The sequence below is a fragment of the Cervus canadensis genome, chromosome 7 (genome assembly GCF_019320065.1).
Source record: "Cervus canadensis isolate Bull #8, Minnesota chromosome 7, ASM1932006v1, whole genome shotgun sequence".
Classification (NCBI taxonomy): Eukaryota; Metazoa; Chordata; class Mammalia; order Artiodactyla; family Cervidae; genus Cervus; species Cervus canadensis.
The window spans coordinates 85,473,213-85,489,279 of NC_057392.1; the positions used below are offsets into that span (position 1 = coordinate 85,473,213).

The 16,067-nt window shown below is 39.9% G+C and overlaps 1 non-coding gene across 1 annotated transcript; it reads left to right on the forward strand.

The window, feature by feature from the left end:
* The first annotated feature begins 550 nt into the window (after nt 1-550).
* Nucleotides 551-685, forward strand: LOC122445664. Its single transcript, XR_006270622.1, has one exon. It is a non-coding gene; the product is annotated as a small nucleolar RNA SNORA70 (small nucleolar RNA).
* Nucleotides 686-16,067: the final 15,382 nt, after the last annotated feature.

Here is a 16,067-nt window from a genome sequence, read left to right on the forward strand (position 1 = left end):
ATAGAGACATCCGAGCTTGGGTTAAACAGTAAGCAAGAATATGACTAGTAGAAAAGATATTAGGTAAGAATTTCAAGCTTCCAAGTAGCTTAAATCAAAAAGGAGTGGTGGGATTTGCACGTAAAGGTTTCGTTCACAGCTAAAGGCACACAATTCTAATTGAAGGAAAAAAAAATGCAGATGCATTTGTTTCAGATGGTCTGCAGTCGACTAGTTTTCAACCCTTGGGTTAAAGATCAAAGGGTATAAGCCCACAGTCAACAAACCTTTCTATCACTCACAGTTTTTTTTTTTTTTTTACCTTTTTCTTAAAAGATGAGCAGATAATTAGATACCTGAGGAATCTTAACAAAAAAGATAAAGGCTAAAAAACACACACGAAAAGAGACAACTCAAGGAAACTAAAACTATGCATAAATGTGAGAACATAGAAAGGAAAATTACCATTGATATCCTTAGAGAGATAAGAGAAGATATTATGTCCTTGAAATGTGAGCAAGATGCTATTATTAAAGGAATATTAAAAAAAAAAAAAAAACCTCAGAAATATTTGCAGCTAACTAAGCCAACCGTGCTCTTTTCCTTTAGTGGGCCCAGGACACAATGGCCTCAAACAGCAGCCTCCTCAGTGGGGTATGCAGCCTACTGCCTGTATCGGTTTCCTTATGGGACCTTGGCAACAAGACTTTCCAGTGGACATTCATGTCTGATTGCATGCTGTCCCAAATCTAGGCTCCAGACAAGTATGTGCAGCATTTTTGGAAAGCCCTAGGGTACAGTGGCCAGGGTCCACATTGGCCAAGCCATCATGTCCATCTGTACCAAGCTGCGGAACAAGGAGCATGTGATGGAGGACCTCTGCAAGGCCAAGTTCAAGTCTCCTGGCCACCAGAAGACCACAGCTCCAAGAAGTGGGGATTTACTAAGTTTAATGTGAATAAGTTTGAAAATATGATGGCAGAAAAGCAGTTCATCTTAGATGGCTCTGGTGTCAAATCCTTAATCATGGCCCCTGCACAAATGGTGGGCCCTGCACTGATGGGGGCCTTGGCTCTGTCCCCTCCTCACTCATGTCCACCAATAAATCCTACTTTCCTGTCAAAAACAAAAAACTCAGAAACAAAAAAAAAGTGATAACAGATATAAGAAAAGGATAAAATTAATACTATAAAGTAGAGAAAGGCAGACTATTAATTTGTTAGGGCTGCCGTAACAAAGTATCACAGACTGGGTGTCTTAAACAACAGAAATTTATTTTCTCAGTTCTAAAGGCTACAAGTTGAAGATCGAAGTATAAGCAGATTTGGTTTCTTCTGAGGCATCTCTCTTCAACTTGTTAGTGGCCACCTTCATGTTCACACTGCATTCTCCCTCTGTGTGTGTGTGTATTCTATCTTCCTCTTCTTATAAGGACACCAGTCATATTGGATTAGGTCCCATCCTAATGACCTCATTTTAACTTGGTTATTTCTGTAAAGACCTTATCTTCAAATACAGTCACATTCTGAGATACTGGCAGATAGGACGTTGACTTATGAATGTGGGGGAACACAATTCAGCCCATTACATAGACCAAAAAGACTTAGAAATGGAAAACTGGAGAGAAGAGTAAAGAATTGTGGAGGATGGGTCAAGAAAATCCAACACCTGAAAAATATGAACTCTGGAATAAAAGAGCAGAGGAAAAGCAGAGAAGAATCAAGTCTTTAATAAAAAAAAAAATTTAAGACAATTTCTCAGAATTATAATACTCAAGTTTCAAGATTAAAAGTTTCTAGGAATATGCAGGAAAATAGATGAAGACAGATCCACACCAAGGCAATTATTTAAAAAAAATTAAAAATATGGGGACAGAAGGAAGATCCTATAGAAATCCAGAGGGAAAAATACAGGTTGTATACAAAAGGGTAAGAATCAGAACACCTTCAGAATTATCAAAACCAACATGGAGAGAGAGTGTAGCAATGTCTTCAAAAATTTAGAGAAAAAATTATTTCTGAGTATGAATTCTACATTAGACAAATAAGTCAAATGGAAAGCAGAATGAAAGCATCACCCATAAGAAATGTCTCAAAATTCTATCTTTTAAGTACTCTTTCTCAGAGCTTCACCAAAATTAGAAAGTAAACAAAGAATGATACAGATAGAATAGTGCTTCTCATTCACAGCTGCCCACTGGATCAACCAGGATGCTTTAAGAAATACTGACAAGGGGAGGCCCATCTCCAAAGGTTCCGAAGCAATTGGTCTGGATGAGGTCTGGGCCTTTTAAATTTCCCCAGATGATTTTTATGTACATCCAAGGTAGATATGGAAGAAAGAAGAGACGGGAAGGGAAATCCCCATGGTAAAAGAGAAGGGATTCTGGAACAAAAGTTCTACACTAAGAAAAGAGTGCAACCTATTGGAAAACCCCATGAGAAATTCCCTCCAATAGATGAAATAGAAACAATATCTATAGCAAGGTATAGGGAGCAAATTTGGACAACTGATATAAAGTTTTGGTGTAGAGTTAGTGATACGAATGTAGGAAACAAAAGAAATTAAAAAAAAAAGGAAACAAAAGAAATAAAAAAAATAAGGAACTAATTCCATGGATGCAAAAACTATGCAAGAAGGAAATGTTATCAGAGCTTACTACATGATTCAGCTGTGAAAAGAGTTTATATAAACACTGAATATCAGGGGGAGAGGAAAAGAAAGTGTACAGGTGTGCAATGGTGGGTTGGTTGTGAAAGAGTTGCTTTTCTTTTCCTATAGTGGGAGAATAAGATATAATGGTTAGAAAAGAACATCAAAAAGTATCAGTACAAGTGTGCTATTTAGAAAGCTAAACATTCTGGAAATGGCTCCTTCTGGAGAGTGGGGAATAGGTTGGGAAGCTAGAGGACTGCTGTTTTTCATAATAAGTTTTGACTTATTTTGACTATTTGACTTCTTAAACTATTAAACTATTTGACTTCTTAAACTATGCACATTTTTAACTTTAATATAAGTTTAAAAAAAAACCATAAGAGCTAAAAAGGAAAAAAAAAAAAAGATAAGACAAATTACTGAGGGATGACAAAAGAAAACATGAGAACAGAGAAAAGCTGGATCATGCCTTGATCTAAATCTTGACATCAGGGAGATCAATCAGAGTTTCCTACAGAAACACTTTGAGTGGAGCCCAATATTAAAGGCTTAAGTTAGGATGAAAAGAGCTGTAACTTTTTTCAGGGATTAGAACTTTTGTGGCTTTCCTTTAAGGTCAGAGGATTTTTATCAGAGTGTAGAGCCATCTAAGGGGGCTTCCCTGAATCCACCTGCAATGCAGGAAATGAGGGTGTGATCCCTAGGTCAGGAAGATCCCCTGGCAGAGGAAATGGCAACCCACTTCAGTATTCTTGCCTGGGAAATCCCATGGACAGAAGAGCCTGGAGGGCTACAATCTAAAGGGTCTCAAAGAGTCAGATACGACTGAATGATTGAGTATGCAAAGCCATCTAAAGAAACCAGACACCCCAGTATTTAATTATCTAACAACTAATTAAATAAACATTGATTGACCATCTGCTCTACCCTGGATGTTAAATATAATAGGACAATGGTTAATTCCCCTTTGGACATCAATTTAGTCTCCTCAAAGTACTTGGTTATTAGTCTGTAGTGGGCTTTAAAAAAATCTCATTAACAGGGAACACGACTTTTTATGGAAGAATTTGCCTCTGTTTAGGAAAGTCTTGCTCATCCTCAAATACATAATTGAATAGCCAAAGATCTGGCAATATAGTATGTGGCCCAACTGCTTTGCATAAGAATAGGAGTTTGCAGGGAGTAGAGTAGAGGGGGTGGACCAACAAGGGTCCGTCTGGTCAAAGCTACGGTTTTTCATGTAGTCATGTACAGATGTGGACTATAAAGAAAGCTGAGTGCCGAAGAATTGATGCTTTTGAACTGTGGTGTTGGAGAAGACTCTTGAGAGTCCCTTGGACTGCAAGGTGATCCAACCAGTCCATCCTGAAGGAGATCAGCCCTGGGTGTTCATTGGAAGGACTGATGCTGAAGCTGAAGCTCCAATACTTCTGCCACCTCATGCGAAGAGTTGACTCATTGGAAAGGACCCTGATGCTGGGAGGGATTGGGGGCAGGAGGAGAAGGGGACAAAAGAGGATGAGATGGTTGGATGGCATCACCGACTCGATGGACGTGAGTTTGAGTAAACTCCGGGAGTTGGTGATGGACAGGGAGGCCTGGTGTGCCGCGATTCATGGGGTCACAAAGAGTTGGACACGACTGAGCGACTGAACTGAGCTGAACAGAGCAGGTGGAGGTTGGAGGAAACAGCTAAGTAACAGGGCAGAGGAGTCTAAAGCACTAAGTTAGGAACATCAATGTTCCATTTAAGGGTCTCTGTTTAAATGATGACGTACATTCGTATCTATATCCCTAAAGCCTTCAGTAAAGTATGCCACACATTTAAAGTCCTTATGAGAGTGAGGATTTTATCTTACTTTGGAGAAGTTTATTTGGTTCAAAACAGTGGAAATAAAGATACACTCCCCAAGCAGAGAGGAAAAAAAAAGCAATCAGCAGAACAGAACTTGGTGACTGAAGATACTTATGAGTCACAAGACAAAAATGGGGATTAAAGTCAATTTTCTTTACATCTCAAGTGACAGCAAAATCTTAGCTGCTATTTGGGTTTCAACTCAATTATACCAGTTATCATAATCCATTTTAGATTATAGATGATTGTAGGTGATGTGTGTAGTTCCTGGGGTCAGGGTCACATTGAAATCCTGGCTATGGAGTGGGGATGGGGTCAGTTCATAGAAGGAGAGGGGTTCTAGGCAGAACCCCTAGACCAGCAATGAGTGTCTGTGACAGTGATTTTCCTTAACTCAGCAGTAATTGTTTACATCACTTGTTAGTCATTGTCTATTGTATTGTTATTTGAGAGATCTTGGGTTGGCTGGTCATGGTAATACACCATAAACTTCTTGTGAGAATATTACATTTCTGTGTACTCCTTTTGCACTAAACCCAAGTTTACAAATGAGATCAAGGAATAGGTTTTATGAAAGCAGAAACTGTGCCTGCTCTGTTTCACCAGTATCCTAGGATCCTGGATCCTGTATTCACTACTGTATCCCAGGATAGTGCCCGGCCTGCTATAGAAGCAAAATACAAATATTTGTTGAATTAACTAAAAAAATAGCTACCCAGTAAATAGTTTGTTGAATAATGCATTTTTATGAGTTAGAACTGGAAGAAATGTGGAGATTGCTGGCCAGTGAGAAGTAAGACAGAAAAATACAGTCTGTGTTCATCTGTATAACCTGTTATCACGGTCTCTTTTCTTTTCTCGGTGTTCAATAACCTCGGTTGCTACAGAATGGAATCATGATTACCTTAACTATGCGTTTGGTGATTTTCCAACTAATTCACAAATGAATTTCAATATTCGCCAACAAACTGAACTGGATCCACACAAACAATCTCATGGCCAACAAATTGAACTGAACCCACTAAAGCATTAGCTCATTTTTCTTATTATTTCACTCCTTCCCCTTTGTACTCTTAGGCAAAGCAAGAATGCATAGGAAAGTATGGTTGGAGTTTAACGGTTGGAAGCTACTCCTAAATATTTTGGAGAAAAGTAGCTATAAAGGTTGTTCTTGCTTGTCACCCTTCATTCTCTAGAGCTTTAGAATCACAAACTTCCTGCACTGAGCTGAAAGCTATGACTGGGTTTCAGTAGTTAAATATCATCCTGTTTTGGGGCAATATCAATTTTCTACGTGAATTGAAAACATGCTTGTCAATTTCACGTGCACGAATCTTGGAGAATATAGTTCTAGGAGGCATGGAAATTATCATACTAAAAGCTTTTATTTTGGGGAGCAATTAATGTAACTAAAATACTTGGTTACATCTGATGGCCTCATTTTCTGAATACTGTGCTGATCAGAGTAGAATACCCGTGGATCAAATAGTAGATTACTTTTGCCTTCTGAATTTTTATTTGAGTCTGCTGAATAATTTTGTGTTACATAATTTGCCTCTGTTTTCTTATTGCCCTAGGTATTAGTGTTCACTGCATGGTGGCTCTCAGTTTTCTGGGGCTGTCATAGCAAAACACCAGAGTGGAGTGCCTTAAGCAACAGAAATTTATTGTCTTACGGTTCTATAGGCTAGAAGTCCAAAATCAAGGTGTCAGCAGGGATAGCTCCTTCTGAGAGCTGTGCAGGAGAGTCTGTTCTGGGCCTCTTTCCCAGCTTCTCATGGATTTCTGATAAATGTTGATATCCGTTGTCTTGTCGATACATCACCCTGAACTCTGCTTTATCTTCACATGAACTTCTCCCCATTACCATGTCTGCCTTGGTGTTCAAATTTCCCCTTCTTATAAGGACACCAGTCATATTGGATTAGGGCTCATCATAATGAACTCAACTTGATCATCTACAAAGACTATTTCAAATAAAGTCGTATTCACAGCTACTGTGGGTTAGGACTTTAACATTTTGCAGGGTTGGGGGAGGTTGGAGGACAATTCAATTCACAACAGTGGCATATTACTTTCAAGGATCATTGTAAGGCAAATCTGATAAGAAATAAAAACCTCTTTCAAGTGTTAAGCTGGGTCTGAAGGGGCACAGTACAAGGGATGGTGGGGAAAGACAAAATATCTGACAAGCCATGGTAATGCAATTATTGTTATGCCTTTGATTACTATGTCACATCTGAGCCAAACACAAATGGAAAGGTCTTACTGAAAGAAATAGTAAAAAAAAAAAAAAAAAAAAAAGAGCTGGATGTTAGTTCCAGGTCTGTCATTTTCTCAGTCAAGTAACCATGTATAAGAAAACAAAATTCTGCAAGCCTCTTTTTCCTTGTCAGTAAACAGAAGATCTAACAGCTTGAGGCTTAAATGAGACGCTATGTAAAGCAACCAGAACTGTACCTGTAATTTAGCAGAGCTCAAAAATAGAACTTCCCTTCTCTCCCAATCCCTTTTGCACTCTCCTTCCCTTTTTGCTTTAAGCCTTAAAATTTCCCATACTACTGGCTTAAAATAAGTGAAAAATTTATAGCACCCCACTGCAATTTTTTAAGATAAGTGTTTGAACGATGGGGCTGCATATATATTGTAAAAAGGCAATGATTCTGAACTCTTTTCCTGTCTCCTTTCTGACTCCTGGGTTAGGCATTAGCATGAAGGCATTTAGTCCCAACAGTTTCTTTAAAAAAATGTTTTCCTCTGACTTGGGTGGCTGTCACACGAACATATTAACCTGTGACATTAGACTCCTGATGAATATGGGGGTGGATACTATTCACTGGAAGAGCCAAAAGGGTCTTGAGGGGATGTGATGAGATCAGGTTTGTACATCTAAAATGCTTGTGAGCTATTCACCTGGTATCTACTGAGCTCCTTCTCTGTGCCAGGCATTCAGATCAGTGCTGGTGTCTGCTTTTGACAAGGCTTACCTTTTCCTACCAGAGGAAGGCTACTTGTCTGTGGACAAGAGGTATTTGCACAGTCACAGTCCTGTATGTGAGGGTGAGTGAGGCCACAGGGAGGGTCCTGAGGAAAAGATGCCATTAAAGTTGTGCTCAAGTAACATAATAGCAAGGTTCTGCTCAAAATCCTTCAAGCTAGGCCACAGTACTATGTGAACAGAGAACGTCCAGATGTACAAGCTGGATTTAGAAAAGGCAGAAAAACCAGAAATCAAGTCACCAACATTCACTGGATCATAGAAAAAGCAAGAGAATTCCAGAAAAACATCTACTTCTGCTTCACGGACTATGCTAAAGCTTTTGATTGTGTGGATCACAACAAACTGTGGAAAATTCTTAAAGAGATGGGAATACCAGACCATCTTACTTGTGTCCTGAGGAACCTGTATGCAACTCAAGAGGCAATAGTTAGAACCGGACATGGAACAACAGACTGGTTCAAGATTGGGAAAGGAGTATGACAAGGCTGTATATTGTCACCCTGCTTATTTAACTTACATGCAGAGTACATCATGCGAAATGCCAGGCTGGATGAATCACAAGCTGGAATCAAGACTGCTTGGAAAAACATCAACAACCTCAGATATGCAGATGATACCACTCTAATGGACAGAAAGCAAAGAGAAACTAAAGAGGTTCTTGATGACAGTGATAGAAGAAAGTGAAAAAGCTGACTTGAAACTCATATTCAAAAAATGAAGAACATGATATCTGGTTCCATCACTTTTGGCAAATAGGGAAAAAGTGAAAACATGACAGAGTTAATTTTCTTGGGATCCAAAATCACTGCAGATGGTGACTGCAGACGTGAAGTTAAAAGATGCTTGCTCCTTGGAAAAAAAAGGCTATGACAAATCTAGACAACATACTAAAAAGCAGAGATGTTACTTTGTGGACAAAGGGTCATATACTCTGTTCAGTTCAGTTCAGTCACTAATTCATGCCTGACTCTGTTACCCCATGGGCTGCAGCACGCCAGGCTTCCCTGTCCATCACCAACTCTCAGAGCTTATTCAAACTCATGTCTTTCGAGTCGGTGATGCCATCCAACCATCTCATCCTCTGTCGTCCCAATCTCCTCCTACCTTCAATCTTTCCTAGCATCAGGGTCTTTTCCAATGAGTCACTTCTTTGCATCAGGTGGCCAAAGCATTGGAGGTTCACCTTCAGCATCAGTCCTGCCAATGAATATTTAGGACTGATTTCCTTTAGGATGGACTGGTTGGATCTCCTTGCAGTCCAAGGGACTCTCAAGAGTCTTCGCCAATACTGAAGTTCAAAAGCACCAATTCTTCAGCAATTAGCTTTCTTTACAGTCCAACTCTCACATCCATACATGACTACTGGAAAAACCATAGCTTTGACTAAATGGACCCTTGTTGGAAAAATAATGTCTCTGCTTTTTAACATGCTGTCTAGGTTGGTCATAGCTTTTCTTCCAAGAAGCAAGTGTCTTTTAATTTCATGGCTTCAGTCACCATCTGCAGTGATTTTGAAGCCCCCCAAAATAAAGTCTCTCACTGTTTCCATTGCTTCGCCATCTATTTCCCATAAAGTGATGGGACGAGATGCCATGATCTTGGTTTTCTGAATGTAGTTTTAAGCCAACTTTTTCACTCTCCTCTTTCACTTTCATCAAGAGGCTCTTTAGTTCTTCACTTTCTGTCATAAGGGTGGTGTCATCTGCATATCTGAGGTTATTGATATTTCTCCCAGCAAACTTGATTCCAGCTTGTGCTTCATCCAGCCAGTGTTTCTCATGATGTACTCTGCATATAAATTCAATAAGCAGGATGACAATATACAGCCTTGAAGTCCTCCTTTCCTGATTTGGAACCAGTCTGTTGTTCCATGTCCAGTTCTAACTGTTACTTCTTGACCTGCATACAGATTTCTCAGGAGACAGTTAAGGTGGTCTGGCATTCCCATCTCTTCAAGAATTTTCCGGTTTGTTGTGATCCACGCAGTCAGAGGTTTTGGCGTAGTCAATAAGACAGAAGTTGATGGTTTTCTGAAACTCTCTTACTTTTTCAATGATCCAGTGGATTTTGGCAATTTGATCTCTGGTTCCTTTGGCTTTTCTAAATCCAGCTTGAACATCTGGAAGTTCATGGTTCATGTACTGTTGAAGCCTGACTTGGAGGATTTTGAGCATTACTTTGCTAGTGTGTGAGATGAGTGCAATTGTGCAATAGTTTGAACATTCTTTGGCATTGCCTTTCTTGGGGATTGGAATGAAAACTGAACTTTTCCAGTCCTGTGGCCACTGCTGTGTTTTCCAAATTTGCTGGCATATTGAGTGCAGCACTTTCACAGCATCATCTTTCAGGATTTGAAATAGCTCAACTGGGGCTTCCCTGGTGGCTCAGATGGTAAAGCATCTGCCTGCAACGCAGGAGACCTGAGTTCGATCCCTGGGTTGGGAAGATCCCCTGGAGAAAGAAATGGCAACCCACTCCAGTATTCTTGCCTGGAAAAATCCCATGGCCAGAGGACCCTGAAATAGCTCAACTGGAATCCCAATACCTCCACTCCTTTGTTCATAGTGATGCTTCCTAAGGCCCACTTCACTTTGCACTCCAGGATGTCTGGCTCTAGGTGAGTGATCACACCACTGTGGTTATCTGGGCCGGGAAGATCTTTTTTGTATAGTTCTTCTGTGTATTCTTGCCACCTCTTCTTAATATCTTCTGCTTCTGTTGGGTCCATACCATTTCTGTCCTTTATTGAGCCCATCTTTGCATGAAATGTTCCCTTGGTATCTCTAATTTTCTTGAAGAGATCTCTAGTTTCCCATTCTATTGCTTTCCTCTATTTCTTTGCATTGATCACTGAGGAAGGCTTTCTTATTTCTCCTTGCTATTCCTTGGAACTCTGCATTCACCAAATGGGTGTATCTTTCCTTTTCTCCTTAGCATTTAGCTTCTCTTCTTTTCTTAGGTATCTGTAAAGCCTCCTCAGACAACCATTTTGCCTTTTTGTGTTTCTTTTCATTGGGGATGGTCTTGATCACTGCCTCCTGTACAATGTCACGAACTTCCAACCATAGATCTTCAGGCACTCTATCAGATCCAATTCCTTGAATCTATTTGTCACTTACATTGTATAATTGTAAGGGATTTGATTTAGGTCATACCTGAATGGTCTAGTGGTACAATGTCATGAACTTCCAACCATAGATCTTCAGGCACTCTATCAGATCCAATTCCTTGAATCTATTTGTCACTTACATTGTATAATTGTAAGGGATTTGATTTAGGTCATACCTGAATGGTCTAGTGGTTTTCCCTACTTTCTTCAATTTAAGTCTGAATTTGGCAACAAGCAGTTCATGAGCTGAGCCACAGTCAGCTCCCAGTCTTGTTTTTACTGACTGTATAGAGCTTCTCCATCTTTGGCTGCAAAGAATATAGTCAATCTGATTTTGGTGTTGACTATCTGGTTATGTCCATGTGTAGAGTTCTCTTGTGTTTTGGAAGCTGGTGTTTGCTATGATCAGTGCATTCTCTTGGCAAAACTATATTAGCCTTTGACCTGCTTCATTCTGTACTCCAAGGTCAAATTTGCCTGTTACTCCATGTATTTTTTGACTTTCTACTTCTGCATTCCAGTCCCCTATAATGAAAAGGACATCTTTTTTGGCTGTTAGTTCTAGAAGGTGTTGTAGGTCTTCATAGAACTGTTCAACTTCAGCTTTTTTGGCATTACTGGTTGGGGCATAGACTTGGATTACTGTGATACTGAATGGTTTGCCTTGGAAATGAACAGAATTCATCCTGTTGTTTTTGATATTGCACCCAAGTACTGCATTTAGGACTCTTTTATTGACTATGAGGGTTAATCCATTTCTTCTAAGGGATTCTTGACCACAGTAGTATATATAATGGTCATCTGAGTTAAATTCAGCCATTCCAGTCCATTTTAGTTCACTGATTTCTAAAATGTCCATGTTTACTCTTGCCATTTCCAATTAGACCACTTTCAATTTATCTTGATTAATGGACCTAACATTCTAGGTTCCTATGCAATATTGTTCTTCACAGCATCAGACTTTATTTCCATCACCAGTCATCCTGGGTGCTGTTTTTGCTTTTGCTCCATCTCTTCATTCTTTCTGGAGTTATTTCTCAACTGTTCTCCAGTAGCACATTGGGCACCTACTGACCTGGGGAGTTCATATTTCAGTGTCCTATCTTTTTGCCTTTTTCATACTGTTCATGGGGTTCTCAAAGCAAGAATACTGGAGTGGTTTGCCATTCCCTCCTCCAGTGGACCATGTTTCATCAGAACTCTCCACCATGACCTGTCCATCTTGGGTGGTTCTATACAGGATGGCTCATGGTTTCATTGAATTAGACAAGGCTGTGGTCCATGTGATCAGTTTGATTAGTTTTCTGGGATTGTGGTTTTCATTCTGTCTTCCTTTCGATGGCTAGAGATAGAAGCCTTATGGAAGTTTTCTGATGGGAGAGACTGACTGAGGGGGAACTGGGTCTTGCTCTATTAGGTGGGGCCTTGCTCCGTTAATCTTTTATCCAATTTTCTGTTGATGGGGATGGGTGGAACTGTGTTCCCTTCCTGTTGTTTGACCTCAGGTCAAACAATGTTGGAGGTAATGAAGATAATGGGGCCTCCTTCAAAAGGTCCCGTGCATGCACTGCCTCAGTGCTACGGACACTACACCAGGCCACCACCGGCCCAGGCCTCCGCTGGAGACTCCTGGACTTTCACGGGCAAGTCTGGGTCAGTCTCTTGTGGGGTCACTGCTCCTTTCTCCTGGGTCCTGGTGCACACAAGGTTTTGTTTGTGCCCTCCAAGAGTCTGTTTCACCAGTTCTTTGTAAATTCTGGTGAATCTATGGTGGGGTTAATGGCAACCTCCTCCAAGAGGGCTTATGCCATACCCAGGTCTGCTGTACCCAGAGCCCTTTCCCTTGCAGCAGGCCACTCCTGACCCATACCTCTGCAGGAGACACTCAAACCCTCAAAGGCAGGTCTGGCTCCATCTTTGTGGAGTCTCCTGGTGTGCACAAGGTTTTGTTTGAGCCCTCTGAGCATTTCTGGTGGATATGGGGTTTGATTTTAAACATGATTTCACCCCTCCTATCTTCTTGCTGGGGCTTCTCCTTTGCTCTTGGATGTGGGGAATATTTTTTGGTGGAATCCAACATTCTCTTTTCAATGCTTGTTCAGCAGTGAGTTGTAATTTTGGAGTTCTCGCAGGAGAAGATGAGTGCACATCCTTCTATTCGGTCAGACAGTTACTCAAAGTGTACTCAAAGTATGGTTTTTCCAGTAGTCATGCATGGATGTGAAAAGTAAAAGTGAAAAGTCACTCAGTGGTGTCCAACTCTTTGCACCCCCATGGATTATACAGACCATGGAATTCTCCAGGCCAGAATATTGGAGTGGGTAGCCTTTTCCTTCTCCAGGGAATTTTTCCAACCCAGGGAATTGAACCCAGGTCTCCTGCATTGCCGGCAGATTCTTTACCAGCTGAGCCACTGTACCATAAAGAAGGCAGAGTGCTGAAGAATTGATGCTTTCAAATCTTGGTGCTGGAGAAGACTGTTGAGAATCCCTTGGACTGCAAGGAGATCAAACTGGTCAATCCTAAAGGAATCAACCCTGAATATTCATTGGAAGGACTAGTGCTGAAGCTGAAGCTCCAACACTTTGGCCACCTGATGCAAACATCTGACTCATTGGAAAAGACCCTGATGCTGGAAAAGACTGAGGGTAGGAGGAGAAGGGGGCAACAGAGGATGAGATGATTGGATGGCATTACTGACTCAATGGACATGAGTTTGAGTAAACTCTGGGAGATAGTAAAGGATAGGGAAGCCTGGTATGCTGCAGTCCCACGGGATTGCAAAAAGTCGGACACGACTGAGCGACTGAACAACAACAAAGTTATGGGTGATAAGGGTAAGGCTCTAAGGACTCACTTCACTTATATCTTAGAACTAGTACTGATGGAAGAGGAAAAACCATAGACACTGCTCCTTATCGTGGAAAGGTAAGGCTCAATAGTTTTCTTATGACTGTACTATTAAAAATATACTTTAGGGACTTTCCTCGTGGTCCAGTGGTTGGGAATCTGCTTGCCAATGCAGAGAACATGAGGGTGAACCCTGGTCTGGGAGAATCCCTTATGCCTCAGAGTGACTAAGCCCCTTTGCCACAACTACTGAGCCCTTGTACTCTAGAACCCATGCTCAGGAATAAGAGATACCATTGCAGTGAGAAACCTGTGCACCACAATAAGAGAAAGCCCACATGCAGCAATGAAGACCCTGGGCAGGCAAAAATAAATAAAATAAATTAAGAAACAATAAACTTCAAAACAGCACACTGAAAACTTTATAGGTTACTTTGCATGATATCATGAATGTTATCCATTAAACACTGGAAACAATGTCTTATTAAGGAAGTTAGGAGAGAACCTTGAATCTAGGCACTATGGGCCTAATTCAATGATAAGAAATGAAGAGAGCATGGGATTCCTATCACGTCCTTATTCTTATTGTAATCCTGTTTAAACACTTCAATAAGTGCTTTGATGAAATACAGTATTAAAGCTGGAACAGACTTAAGATATCACTTAGTCTAAGTGCCCCAGCTTGAAAGTGAAATTTAAGCACGCAGACATTAAGTCATTTGCTCAAGGTCACAGCCTCCTTCATAACAGTTTTTCTTACTTCTAGCCCTATTCTCTTTCCTTTTGGAGTTGTTAAGAGACAGCAATGAGATCATTTTAATTTTATAACTGTCAATTTCTATGTATTTCTACATGAGACATGCTTCTATATTTTCCTTATTTTGATCAAAATTAAATTATTGGTTGGTCTGAGATCCTTTGTGATTTGAGCTTGGATTGTTTCAACTAGAACCCATTACCTTGGAAAACTTGAATTCTTTCCTCCTCATTGCAGTATTCCTTCTTTTTTTTATAGATGCTTGTCTTGACAAGGTCTATTAGTATGTATATTTCAACTATTTCATTAGCTATTCTTACAATTTAACTTTGATTTTCATTAACTGCCAGGTGTTAGGCAGCTGCTCTGCTCATTTTGGGTTCATCCTAATTTTTGTGTTCCACTTTTACTAGCCTGGCCTGTTTTGAACAGGCTATCTTAATGGCTTGGCCTAATTTCAAGTTACAAAATAGATTTGTAATTAGTTAGATACCTGCCAAATCTAGTTGATTTCAAAATGAACCATAATTTTAAAATATCTTTCACTAATTTTTTACTACTGGTTTTACATAATTTTATTTGCAATTTTGGATTAAAAAATAGTTATTTCATAATGATAAAGTCTAGGAATGCAAAGTAATTCTTAATTTGTTCTACATGATACATAAGCCACAGGCATTCCAACAAAGGGATTATTATGTTAGTTCTATCTTTCTTATTAAAGTTGGTATCTTGCAGACATTTATTGCATAAATATTCAGTTTTATTAGTTTTCAAGAAAGAAGCATTTCCTGTCTTCCTTCTGCAGACTCAAGTGATAAATAAGCTTATTGGTCACCAGGTCAACCTGTGGTAACAAACATTTTGAAAGTCTGTGTGATCAAAATGTTTTATTTTGACTCGGTGTTATTAAGAATTTCTTGGGTTGACAAAGTCTTCACCAGCTCAGATTGTCTCATTGACTCGATGACTTTATCAAGGAAGAGCTGGAATCCCAGTAAATGAGCAGTATAATGGGGTACTCTTCTGGCTGAGCTGAGTCTGGGTTTATAGGCCATGCAATTTCCTGACCTCTGTTCAGGGACTGAAGATCCCTGGGCAGAAAGTCCTTTTGAAAAGGTCTTGTTCTTTCCAAAAAATCCCTATGTAGCATCTCTAGCTGGATTGCCCTTCTAGGTTAAAGAGCAGATCTAGCCTTTAGCAATAATTCTTCGGACTCATGGAAGTTGCACAAAATACTGATTGAGCTAACTGCCTAAACTTTTGTAGGAAGGGTTCAACCCACTGAAGTTCTTTGGATTATAGCCCAATTAGTCTGATAACCCTTGCAATTTTTAAGGTGACTCCTTCTCATTTTTTTGTACCTCAACTGCTGTAATGTTTCACAAAAAATTCCCTTTCAAATCTTAGACATTTAAAATACAGCTAACTTCTTCCCACAGTCATATTCTGAGACCATGTAGGAGCCATCAAACTGCTGACCCACATTGCTTGACTAGCTCTGAGTCTTTTCACTTTGGTGGGCTACCTTTTCTGCCAATCCTTACTTATTCCAGTTCCTTTGATTTTCCTAGTGAATGTAGTGACTTGTGTGGCTATTATTTCTTAAGAATAGAGTATTTTAATATATGTTCCATTTTGGAGCAGCTCTCCATGCTGGGACCCATCAAGTCAAACTGAAATGCATTTTGTGAGAATCTGAAGAATAGTTCTTTGGAGGCTCTATGTATCGTTAAGACCTACATGCCTATAGTATTAAGGGAAAAGAAATATTTTAAAACTAAAAATGTTATTGACTCAAAACTATGAAGCACATGTACAGATACATATAATTTATATTTCATGTAAAATCTGAGTACAT